Consider the following 13,152-nt stretch of genomic DNA (forward strand, 5'->3'; position numbering starts at 1 on the left):
AAACACATAACACAAACATGATAATATAGTCAGGTCAAGGCCGGAGCCGAAGGCCCCATTTCTCAGCCAGGCAAATGGTAGACACTCAGACAATGCACCAGTCATCCTCAAGAACGGGAGAGTGTTGGGAAAAATAACCTGCTGAGTACATCACATGTACATTATAAATATAGCTAACTCCTACCCTAGCCTGATGAGCACATCACATGGACACATTATAATATAGTCAACTCTTGCTCTAACCCAACAACACAAACATGATAATATATAGTCAGGTCAAGGCCGGAGCTGAAGGCCCCATCTCCCAGGCAGGCAGATGGTGGACACTCAGACAATGCACCAGTATCATCTCCAGAACGGGAGAGCCACATTAATTTATCACACAGGAGACATTTTGAGAGCTCTTCCCCGTTAGGAGGAACCAAGAGATACCTCTGCCCACACCAGGGGCCTGAGAGCCACATTAAATTATCACACACGAGACATTTCAGGGGGGCACTCCCCGTTTTAATTTATCACACCGGAGACACGAGAAACTCTCCCCGTTACGAAGCTCTCTCAGGGCCTGGGAGCCAAAACACACAGAACCGCACACACCTCAAACGCACACACCTCATCGAGAGGAGGATACAGCATAAGACTGCATCACACAGGGACTCTTCCCCTTCTTCTGCAGCAGACCTTCTACGGAGGCGAAGCTCTGGACGAACCATCAGCGCTGATTAGGGACTTAGACATATTCGATCTCTCACGCTTTATGACTCTGTATAACCGTTGCCACTTTACTTAATAAATCCAAGGTCCTCGTGCCGATAGACTTTATTACCTCTCCGTCTCATTTCATCTGGTCCAGTAACTAGACAGACCGTTTTTCCCCTCAAGCTATAAAGCAACATTTTAATTCTGCCATACCTCAAACCGCCCCACTCGCTTCTTTTAAAATACTAATGTCCTACCACCGTAATAAAAACCTACAGGACATTTTAGTCCATACGACTCCCCACTCTCCCTTACCCCACTCTTCTCACCCTCTCTAACTCTAAACCCTTCAACGTCCTATCACCCCTCTGCCCTCTGGGTTTGAGATGTGAATAGGATATCAGAGATGCCCAGAAAGGCAGGGGAGAATGTAGGGACAGACATCCCACACCTCCTTACCTCTGACTCCCCACCCTTTCCCCCCACCACTCTTCTCACTCTCTCTAAACCTAAACCCTTCAACATTTAAAATTTAAAAAGTTTGTTTTTAATCCTAAACCTAAGCTTTAGCTTTATTCCCTAAACCCACCCCTAAAACCATTTTGTATTTATTTAGAATGATATTGTTACGGATTTTAAGCACATAAACTGCCCCCACATAGCCACTAGGAAGCAGGAGCTAACACACAAATTGCATAACCCTCACATAGCCAATAGGAAGCGGGATCAGACACCATTAAACAGGCGAGGAGGGAGGAACCATTACGTCACGTTGGCCACGCCCACTTGACCCTATAAAAGTCGACAGAGAGATTGGAGGGCAGAACACATAGCCAGACCCGCAGAGAGCCTGCATCTCGAAGTAGCTCTACTATATTTCTCTCACACACGTTAGATACTATTCCCTCCCTTCGACTTCATAGTTATCATACCAAAATGACCAACGAAGGCGAAGGATAAATCTGGGGCAAGTTTTTCTTGCTTCATTTAAAACTAAACAATATTAAATTACCTGATGCTATGCTATGTATGAGGTGCAGGTTATTTTGTAATTGTTTTAACATTTCCTGGGGTTATGCAGTGTATGGAACTATTTTCTTTAGACTTTATCCCTACCACTCTAAATCTAAATCCTAACCTTAACCCTTAGCCTTATTCCCTAACCTTAACCCGAGTGGCTATCCCTACCACTTATCTAAATCCTTACCTTAACCTTTAGCCTTATTCCCTAACCTTAACCCCAGTGGCTATCCCCACCACTTATCTAAATCTTAACCTTTAGCCTTATTCCCTAACCTTAACCCGAGTGGCTATCCCTACCACTTATCTAAATCCTAACCTTAACCTTTAGCCTTATTCCCTAACCTTAACCCGAGTGGCTATTCCTACCACTTACCTAAATCCTAACCTTAACCTTTAGCCTTATTCCCTAACCTTAACCCGAGTGGCTATCCCGACCCCTAACCTTAACCTTTAGCCTTATTCCCTAACCTTAACCCGAGTGGCTATCCCGACCCCTAACCTTAATCTTTAGCCTTATGAGGCACCAAATGAGGAGCACTAACGAGAAAATCTTTCCCATCTTAACACCAAACGAACAACGAGAAATCTATCCTATCTTAAAACTAACCGAGGAGCACGAATGAAAAATCTATGCCCAAAGCTTCTTTGAGTCTTATGCTCCCCAACCTAACCCTAACACGAATAATAAATATATAGAACTGAACTGAACTACTGAACGGTTATGCCGCTTTTCCACTGCATGGTACCAGCTCGACACGACTCGACTCAGCTCGCATTTTTTGCGTTTTCACCGTGAAAACATGGTACCTGAAGTGGCTGCTCTTTTTAGTACCGCCTCGCTCTAGGTTCCAAGCGAGCTGAGCCAATGCTAAAAGGTGACGTCGCCTGGAAAGTACCTGTACAATCAATATCCTATATTGCAGAATGGGCCCGCACCTTTCGCCCACTCTCACTCAGCACAGGGGCCCCACAGGGTTGTGTACTGAGCCCTTTACTCTACTCCTTGTACACACATGACTGTGCCCCATCTCACACTACCAACACCATAGTGAAATTCGCAGATGACACAACTGGTGGGTCTGATCACCAAAGGTGATGAGGCCAATTACAGAGAGGAGGTTCAAAGGCTAACAGGGTGGTGCTCAGAGAACAACCTGAGCCTCGACATCAAAAAAACTAAAGAACTGATCATTGATTACAGGAAGAAGCAGGACACACACACACACACACACACCACTACACATCAACGGGGAGACGGTGGAGAGGGTGTCCAGCTTCAAATTCTTGGGCATACACATCCCAGAGAACTTATCATGGGCAATAAACACAACAGCAATAGTTAAGAAAGCACAGCAGCGGCTATACTTTCTCCGCACACTCAGGAAAGTCAATCTCTCACAACAGCACCTAAGGTCCTTCTATCGCTGCTCCATCGAGAGTGTGCTCACCTATGGAATCCTGCCCTGGTACGGTAGCAGTTCTGCTGCAGACAGGAAGTCACTGCAGAGGATTATTAAAACCGCTCAAAACATCATAAACCAACAGCTACCTACCATGGACACCATCTTCAACTCCCGATGCTTGCAGAAGACACACAACATTATGAAAGACTCATACCACCCTGCCAACTATCTGTTTGAACTGCTGCCCTCAGGGAAACGTTACAGGTCCATCAGAACACGCACCACAAGATTCATAAACAGTTTCTATCCCAAAGCAGTCACCATACCTAACTCGGACTTGAAAATAAATCCACTAGTTCTGACAGTATTAATCCATGACGTCCACATGTAATGCAATGCTCAGCACTTTACATATTTGTACCACTATTTTAAGGCATACTATTTTCTTTTACTATTTTTTAGGCATACAATGGCACTAAGTTAACGGTATAGTGTGTGACGACATGAATGTAGTGAGTGAACGAAATGTTGAACGTATTTTCTTTCTTTATTTATTATTTATTATGTTACCTTTTTAAATGAGACCAGTACGTGAGTGCACTGAATTTCGTTGTACTTCTGTCCAATGACAAATAAATATATCCTATCCTATCCTATACTGAGTAAATCTTTCAAGGTGGAGAGTCTGTACTGTCATGCAGTTTTCTTCGGTTTGAACAAATCATAAGTGATATAACTACTGTAGCTGTATTACTTAGGCTGAATCACTAACAAAGTGTAAATCATTTAAAACATATTTCAGCAGACACTTGTTAACTCTCTGGGAAGGAAGGCCACACCACAACCAATCTCGAATACGACCTCAGATCAGACGAGACAACCCGCTGAACTTAAGCATATCAGTAAGCGGAGGAAAAGAAACTAACCAGGATTCCCCTAGTAGCGGCGAGCGAAGAGGGAAAAGCCCAGCTTTTCCCTCTTGTGTGTATACGTACAGACGGAGGGCAGATTATATAAGGGAAACCACCTCCTGATGACCGGTTCATGAATGATCATTTCCTTTTTCTTTTCTTTTCTTTAAGTTAAGGGACATGTAAACTTCTATAGAAAACTACACCCACACATGATGTCGGGTCAGTAGCTCCACAATCACGCTTTTTCTCTAAGAAGAACTTTCCCTCGGCAGTCTTTAATAAGGAAAAACAGTAGTCTATCTACGCCATAGTTTGTTTGGGTCGTGTGGAACATCAACGCTCAGGATGTGGTTTACGTGGTTTCCTATTTCTTGTTAAATTTAATATAGTCGGATGTTTTCTAAATTGCTATGCGTTGAATTGGAGTTTAGCAGTGATACATTCAGTGTTATGCTGTCGGCTTGTTGAATGAGCTCTTGCAGCCTAAAAGCACTTGCAGGCCGGCTGACCGAAGCCAAAGAAAACACAACACCCAACTGGAAAGATTGTATAGCATCCCAGAATAACACATCTAACTTGGGGAGAAGATCCTATCTATCTCCCAGTCTCATGGGAATATACAAAGACCCAAGCAGTCAAACACTATTCATCCATCCCAGAATAACACCACTTGACCCTTGTGTTCCAGGGCCCAGCTCCCCCGCACAATGCTTTGGGTCACGGGAGCCGACCCCCAACTTCTCCCATGCCACCCCAGACATAGACCGGAGCCCCCCTGACGAGGTCCTGGCCCTCCCGGACAGGGGCCATGCAGACACACACACACAAACACTCTGAATATATTCGAGAAAAACACACTTTAACTGGGGAGAAGATTCTATATATCTCACAGTCTCATGGGAATATACAAAGACCCATACAGTCAAACACTCTACATATATTCGACAATAGCACTCCCAACCTGGGGAAGATGATTGTATACTGGTAACACTGATATGGACATGTACAAAGACCCATGCACACACAATGCATCAAGCCAGCGGCGAAGGCTGCTGCCCCTAAAGCCAAGAAGGCTTCGGAAGGCTACGGGGATCTGTCAATCATTGGATGAATATTAGTATTACACTTATGGCTATTCATTTCTCCACGGGATTCCCGTTGTAACCTTATTTGTTTTGGGTTATTGAAAGGGCTTTATGAACGGTTATATTTTGAGCAATTCTATTAACTTATTATATTTTGAGCAATTCTATTAACTCAAATAAGTTAAGTGACGAACAAACCCTTCTACCAGATGCTGATGGCAGTGGAGTACCTCCACAGGAATGGCATCATCCACAGAGATCTGAAACCCGAGAATAATCTATTGGCTTCTCAGGCAAAGACCTGTCTCATTAAGGTCACAGATTTCAACCAGTCCAAGATTCTGGAGGGGGAGAACAGCTCAACGCGACCACGGGCCATGCACCTTACCAATAGACGAGTCCAACACGATACACCTGAAGCTCATTTTAAACCCTTGCACGTGTTTCAAATGTAATCTGGTCACCCAGAGAACGAAGATCACGGCCGACCATCGCAATACGACCGCGGGTGCGACCACCAGTGCATCGCCGAGAACAGCTCAACGCGACCAAGCGTTTCCCTGGATATGATGTGGAGAGGACATCGCTTCCTGGACATCGCTTTCACGCCAGACTACCCCTTCAAACCCCCAAAGGTGACGTTTCGCACAAGCCCTACAAAAGCGTTTCTCTGGCTACGATGTTGAGAGGACCTGCGTCTGGATCCGCTGCTAAACCACCACAGGAAGACAGATGATACGAGACTAAAACACTACTTTGTCCACCTTTCAACTACAAAATACTCCCAAGAAAACACAGATTGTTTTTTGTCTCGGACTCAAACTCACGACCACGGGGCATGCACCTTACCAATAGACGAGGTTGTGTAAACAAACATAAAAAAAAAGGAAAAAAAAACTTGAATACAAACTGAAAAGAAGAACCATTTCCCTTTGAGTCCCGAACCTTCCCCGTACGGCAATAGATTATCATCATGTCCAATGCCAATTTTAGGGAAATCAAAAGATGAATATCCCGACCAATATATTGTTTTTATTTTTTAATTTTTCTCTGACCGGCCGACCATCGCAATACGAGGGTTAGGGTTCGTATTGCGAACCCTGGCTTTCATTTTACACAACGTCAAGATAGAGATGTATTTTTTTATTATTTTTAATGGCACCTTTGTTTTTATTTGTTCTGTTTTCTTTCTCTTCATTCTGTTTGTGTGTTTTTTAGTATGTCAGACTAATGTGTACATAATGTATAAGTCCTCGTAGTGATGCATCTATTGTAAATACCATCTGATCTCTTCGGATAACGTGGCGAGTGCTTATGAAAAATGTGCGTGTGCGTGTCTAGACTCTTTTAGCGTAGAAACTCCAGACTTGTGATCATTTGAATGTCCAGAAGTGATATCAACCCCCTTACTGTCCGTCCACACCAGAAGCGAATTGAGCGACCAAATCGCCGGAAGTCATTCACTTTCTATGAGCAAGAGCGACCAACGCTACCAGCGGCCAAAGTTGAGCGACCAGAGCGTCAAAAAGAAGTTGAAAACTTTTTAACTTTATGCAAATGACTATTATTCGCTTCAGCGGCCACTGACAGCCAATCGGAATGTAGACGCTCTTCGCTTGCGTGGATCCCAGGGAACATCAGCAGGCACTTTGGTTCCTACCTACCTTTATTCACTCACTGAACAAAATGTCGGCTGAAGTATTAATCGCGGCTGTAACTGGGCACCCGGTGTTGTACGAACCCACCCTTTTTCAGTTCAGAGATCGAAACGCCATAGTGGTTTGGATATCAAGTGATGATAAGCGGGAGTATTTATAGGCTACATCTAGAACGTTCGTATTTAAGCAGGACTCATTTTAATTTGCTCTACATGCCACCAATCTAACCAACCAATCGCGTGTAGCATGCTTTAAACAAAACCAAAAAAGTTTTTGAAATCGTCACATAAACAAACTAATCGACAAGACGAGGGATAAATGACAAGGGATATATCTCTTGTCTTTTATCCCTCTATTCCCCACTATTCACGGAGCCTGAGGTGAATAATTGTTAATTAAATAGTCTAGATAGATAGCCTAGTCAAGTCTTTATTAATACCAAACGACACAAATCGTCGGGAATCCATTTAGGTGGTTCGGCCCACACAGGACAGTAGCCTACAAGACCACACAGAACAAGTCTGACTGGACATACACACAATACATCACATTAAAACTAGACACGCGTTGATAGATAGATAGACAGAAAGACCTAGATAGATAGATATGTTCCATTATTTGCCTTGCGGAGCCAACCAGTCCTGTGCACGTATGCAAATTAGCCATGTGCGCTAATGTCTATTTGTTTTGAATGCGACGAATGAGTGCAGATCATGATTTGCAGATCCAGATCAGTGAAACATATTTCAACTACTACAGCACGCAGGGTTTTTTGTTCTCGGTTGTAATTAGCCTACATTTTAGGATTTTTTTTTATATTGGGGGGAATCACTGTCCTACTTGTTGTCGAAGCACTTTATCGAACAAGCAAAACCGTCTCGGCAATATGGCCAAGGTGTATGGGAGAGTTCACTATTTGATATGGCTGTCTGTAGGGCCTACTAAACGCATACGGCTCCTTTAAATGCGTCTGCATAATTCAATTGTACGTCATGAGCGACTTGAGCGACCAAATCGAACAGAAAGATTCGCAGCGAAACTTTGTGAGCGCTTTGGTCGCTCCTGGTGTGGACGTACAGTTACCTGGTGTACTTATATTATTGCAGGTTGCTATTATTGGTCCAAAACTCTTAACCACTAATCTGAGATTAACCTGATCAAGCCTGTTTAGGTGATTTCAGATTGGTCGGCTTGGTTTTTGTGTGGAAGGGAAAAGAATAAATAAAAACCTTTTTAGGGGAAGGCTGCTGCCCCTAAAGCCAAGAAGGCTGCTGTCAAGAAGCCTGCCGCCACCGTCAAGAAGGCTACCCCAAAGAAAGCCAAGAAGAAGAACAACAGTGTGTTTTCAGGCCTGTCCTTTGTGGCTCCAGCCTTCATGAGGAGAGAGAAGTCCGGCCAGGTGAGAGTCTGCTCACCTGAAGAGACAGACTCTGAGGAGGAGCACATCGATATCCATGTGATCAATAGCTTTATTCTCATGTTCCATGCTTTGTTAAGGAAGCCTTTTCCTGTTGGATTATGTTTCCCATCTTCTCTCAGAGCTCTGAATATCTATATGACTGCAAAACCTGTTATTACTGATGTACAAGAAGGAAGCGGCCAAGAAGGCACCCAAGCCCGTGTTGTGTGCCCTATCTTTGCAGCCAATTCCAAAAGATCATGACTGAAAAATAAATCTGGATTTAGCAAAACAAAATGAACACTTTGACTGCAGGCAAACACAACGCAGATTCAGCCGGTCACACTTGGATCTATAAATGCCCGTAAAACAAAGAAAGCCTTGTGTCCGTTGTGGCAACCCGGCCCAGGCCAATTGGATATTGAGAGCACCTGAAGAACAAGTGGAGAAGCAGGGCTTATCTTCTTATCATCTTCCTCGTCACAGAGCCGAGGAAGATGTACTTTGTTGCTTGCTTCTCTGAGAACATCTTCCATCAGTGTATCTGTGCCACTTTAATTGCCATCTAAGGCTAAATACTGGCACGAGACCGATAGTCGACAAGTACCGTAAGGGAAAGTTGAAAAGAACTTTGAAGAGAGAGTTCAACAGGGCGTGAAACCGTTAAGAGGAAGGGTTTGGGGGTGAAGGTGGCCGATGGCTTCGGCCTCTGGCTTTACAGCACTCTCTGTAAAGCCAGAGAGTACACAAGCGTTTCTCTGGCTACGATGTGGAGAGGACCCGCATCAAGGTCCTTGTGTCACTCTGAGAGTCCACACACGATACACCTGAAGCTCATAGAGCAACGGAAAGATCCACCAATAGTGCAAGAATATGATGTTCCAGTGTTTGCTAAAGATAAAAAAGACCACTTAATCAAATCCCAATGGGACCTGACCACTCAGCAGATCCTGCCCTATATTGACGGGTTTCGACACATCCAGAACATCTCAAACCATATAAATCGTTTTGTAGCTAAAGTCCCAGTGCTGCAGAGGATATTACGGGATTGGACCTACGCTTTCTTGGCTGTTTTTTGGCTTTGAGCTAAAAAAATAAATACAATATATGAAGATTGCCTATCCACCTTGGAGCTTTTACATTCATGTGAACTTCTAAAAGGATGTATCACTGCTAATATTTTACAGAAGAATTGGAAAGTTTTCCACCGAAATGGAAGGGACTATTCCATGGATAATCTTTTCATTTGTGTTGTTAATTTGTCATTGTGAAGGTAAGACCACGCTGTGAATGACTAAAAACGGTTAGTCTTTTCAGGGCAATGACTGCCCTCTTGCTCTTTCTGGGAGAAATCCCCACTCTCTCCTTTACCTCTCTGGCCAACCGTTGGGCCACAGAGGGCCTCTTCTTCAAGGAGCCAGCACAAGGAAATTCCAAATCTATGTAGCGTCTGGATCCGCTGCTAAACCACCACAAGAAGACAGATGATACGAGACTAAAACACTACTTTGTCCACCTTTCAACTACAAAATACTCCCAAGAAAACAGATTGTTTTTTTGGGCCGACCGGGTCCCTGCTGAGCTCCATGGACCACATGGACACTGATGAACTGCTCATCGGGAAGCTCAAATAGCGCGGAAGGAAGCACAGCGAGGGCAACTGGAAGCGCATGCTGCTGGACCACGACTACAACGGCCGCACGGGCGTCATGCTGAAGGACCGCTGGAGGATCCTGAAGAGGGACACCGTGGCCTGACCCGGTCCCCCTACCCCCCCCCACCCCCAAAGCCATGTATATTGATAATTATTTTTTTTAAACTGTGAGCATATGTTGTAAGAATGCATTTGTAATACAAAAGGGACCCTTTTTTTTTTTCAATGTTCTCATAATCGTTTGCATAATTTTCTAATTTATGTTTCATTTTCACGTTTTATGTTTGCGCTCCTTGTGTTTTCACTCGATTCTCCCGATGGATGCTGACGTGTTCATGCGCCAATTGCGCTCAAATGCTACTAGAGGACTAGCGTTCAAGTGCCACTAGAGGGCCCTCTAAACAGCAGTAGAAAGTTCTGTGCTGCATTTGTATTAAAAAATATTTGACATTTTCTTTGTCAAATATTCCACCAGAATAAACGGCTGGCTGCCAATGGTTCCATCGTGGTCTCAATCACACAACGCAACGAGAGAGTACGCAACCGCTACACGTGCAAGGTTCACAGTGGGCAGCCGCAGCCATGAGTTTCACCCTACTCTCGGCCCAAAGATCACCTATCAGGTGCCGGAGGAGTACATCTCTCGCGAGCTGTTCGACACTGTGCAGTGGCCAAGCCAGAACTACAAAACAAACTCATCACTGTGTCACACCTCATACAAAATAACTACCTATACCAACCTGATGTTTACATTGAACGGAAACCGATAACAATGATGAGCCAACCCACCTACGTAACACCTCCCCCCATCAAAGCGAACCCAGGGGGTTAGCACACATTATTACATACAAAACATAAACATCAGCTTGATATACCCCAAAAAAACCTATCCTCTTGATAAGGCATCGGCCACAACGTTGTCCACCCCCTTCTTGTGACGAATCACAATGTTGTAGCCTTGTACCAGAAGAGCCCACCGCCTCAACCGTTGGTTGCTGTTGTACATTCGGGCCAAAAAAACAAGAGGATTGTGGTCTGTATAGACCACAACAGGAGAGGCACTGGATCCCACATACACCTCAAAGTGCTGGAGGGCGAGGAGCATAGCCAGGGTTTCCTTCTCGATGGTAGAGCAGTTAAGCTGATGGTTTTTGAACTTAACTGAGAAGTAACACACTGGATGCTGCACAACGCCCTCACCCTCCTGTAGCAACACCGCACCAGCGCCAAAACGAATTTACAACCTACCGTCCAAAGGCACGAGCCCCCATGTCAGTGTGCCTTTGAGGCTGCCAAGTCCCTTCTGTGCAGCGCCCCGGTTCTGGCAGCTCCTGACTTTTCGCGTCCCTTTCAGCTGGAGGTTGACGCAAGCGCTGTTTCAGTTTCTGCAGGCGCAGTACCACAGTTTGAAGTTGGAGTGTGAGAGAGGTCCCGGGTTCATATCCCAGACGAGCCCCCATGTCACATACAAATGTATTTAACCAAACTATAAATGCACACAGCATACACTGACTAGGGCTGGCGTGACCTCAGCCCGTACAGCAGGTGCCAAAGCACAGGTCCCGGTAGTAGGAAGGATCCAAAGCAAACACGTTTTCTAAAGTGAATAATAATATTTATTGACTGGAAAGGGATAAGGGAAAGGGAGAACAAAACAGGAACAACAGTAAGACAAACAAGCACTAAACAATAACCCACTCAGCTTGATAATACAAACTAGTACCACACAAGCAAATGACTATCGCCAGGGAAATCTAATTTGCCGGGCAAGACCAGCAAGACAACATAATGAAGGCTAAAGAGCCTACAAACAATGGCATGAAAGCCTACAAATGCGACCAGTAGTGTCCACATCAATGGCGTAGTGCCCAAACACGATACAACCAGTATCAACCGTGGAGTACTTTGTCAAATGTAATTATAATTTGTAACCTCAAACTCTTTTTATTAAGTTGATGGAAAATAGTTTTATCAGTGCAATTTAAAGGTACATGTTTTCTGTGCATCCTTGTGTATTTTTATTTTATAGGCTGTTCCTTAATACAGTAGTTATTCTAGCTATATGACAAGGCAGTTTTGTTCTTTCGACAGGTAAATCTCATGTTCCATGCTTTGTTAAGCAAGCCTTTTCCTGTTGGATTATGTTTCCCATCTTCTCTCAGAGCTCTGAATATCTATATGACTGCAAAACCTGTTATTACTGATGTACAAGAAGGAAGCGGCCAAGAAGGCACCCAAGCCCGTGTTGTGTGCCCTATCTTTGCAGCCAATTCCAAAAGATCATGACTGAAAAATAAATCTGGATTTAGCAAAACAAAATGAACACTTTGACTGCAGGCAAACACAACGCAGATTCAGCCGGTCACACTTGGATCTATAAATGCCCGTAAAACAAAGAAAGCCTTGTGTCCGTTGTGGCATCTCGCCACGGAAGCCTCGGCCTGGACAGGCCCGGGGTACCGTAAAGGACTGGGTATACCACCCCCACCCACCAGCCGGCGATGGAGAGCAGCCCATTCGGCTCCCCAATCAGGGTGATTGGGGGACACCTGGCCGAAAGCGGAGGAGCCATCTTAAGAGGAGGACCAGCACAGCACGGGTCGGGAGCAGGAAGGAAGGGCTCGTGGCAGCGAGAGAGCCTAGAGGCCCACGGAGGCCCTAGAGACCGCGACTCCTTCATAGTTTGATTGTTTCACGTTGATTGTTAAATAAATGCCTGCCAGGACAGTGCCAGGACGTCGATCCCTGCCGGACCCTGCCCCCTTCCCGGATGTTCGCCCCATGTCCTCTCCGTGGAGAAACATCTCCGAACTCATAATGAGCTTTGAGAGGGAAACCTGGATCGGGAGATCAAGGCCCTCCAATGCCTGGCTAAAAACCCTACGCCAAGCGAGTTTAACCCAGTAACCCAGAGAACGAAGATCACGGCCGACCATCGAAATATGGACACCAACAAGGGGCCCCCTCGCCCCCGGCGTGACTGTCAACCGGGACGGACTGTCCTCAGTGCGTCTCAACCGCGTCGCGTCGTTCAGGGCGGGGACCGGCTCACGTACACTCGGCGCAAGGGGTCAGCGGCGATGTCGGCTACCCACCCGACCCGTCTTGAAACACGGACCAAGGAGTCTAACGCATGCGCGAGTCAGAGGGTCCTACGAAACCCCGCGGCGTAATGAAAGTGAGGGCCGGCGCGCGCCGTCAAGAAGGCTACCCCAAAGAAAGCCAAGAAGAACAACAACAAAAAGGCCTCCGTGAAGAGAATTACTTAGAAGAAAATTAACGGGGGCCGACCTGAGGAATAATAATAATAGATCACG

General features: G+C 45.3%; 1 protein-coding gene and 1 long non-coding RNA gene across 2 annotated transcripts in view; one reads left to right on the forward strand and one right to left on the reverse strand.

Moving 5' to 3' along the window:
- The window catches only part of LOC132449644 (stonustoxin subunit beta-like), a 148,839-nt gene that overhangs the window by 32,583 nt on the left and 103,104 nt on the right, over positions 1–13,152 (reverse strand). The gene's annotated exons all lie outside the window — the stretch shown is intronic.
- On the forward strand, positions 8–12,550 carry LOC132449751 (uncharacterized). The gene is made up of 2 exons (XR_009523646.1): positions 8–121; positions 10,879–12,550. It is a non-coding gene; the product is annotated as an uncharacterized LOC132449751 (long non-coding RNA).

This window comes from Gadus macrocephalus, chromosome 21 (genome assembly GCF_031168955.1).
Source record: "Gadus macrocephalus chromosome 21, ASM3116895v1".
NCBI classification, from domain to species: domain Eukaryota; kingdom Metazoa; phylum Chordata; class Actinopteri; order Gadiformes; family Gadidae; genus Gadus; species Gadus macrocephalus.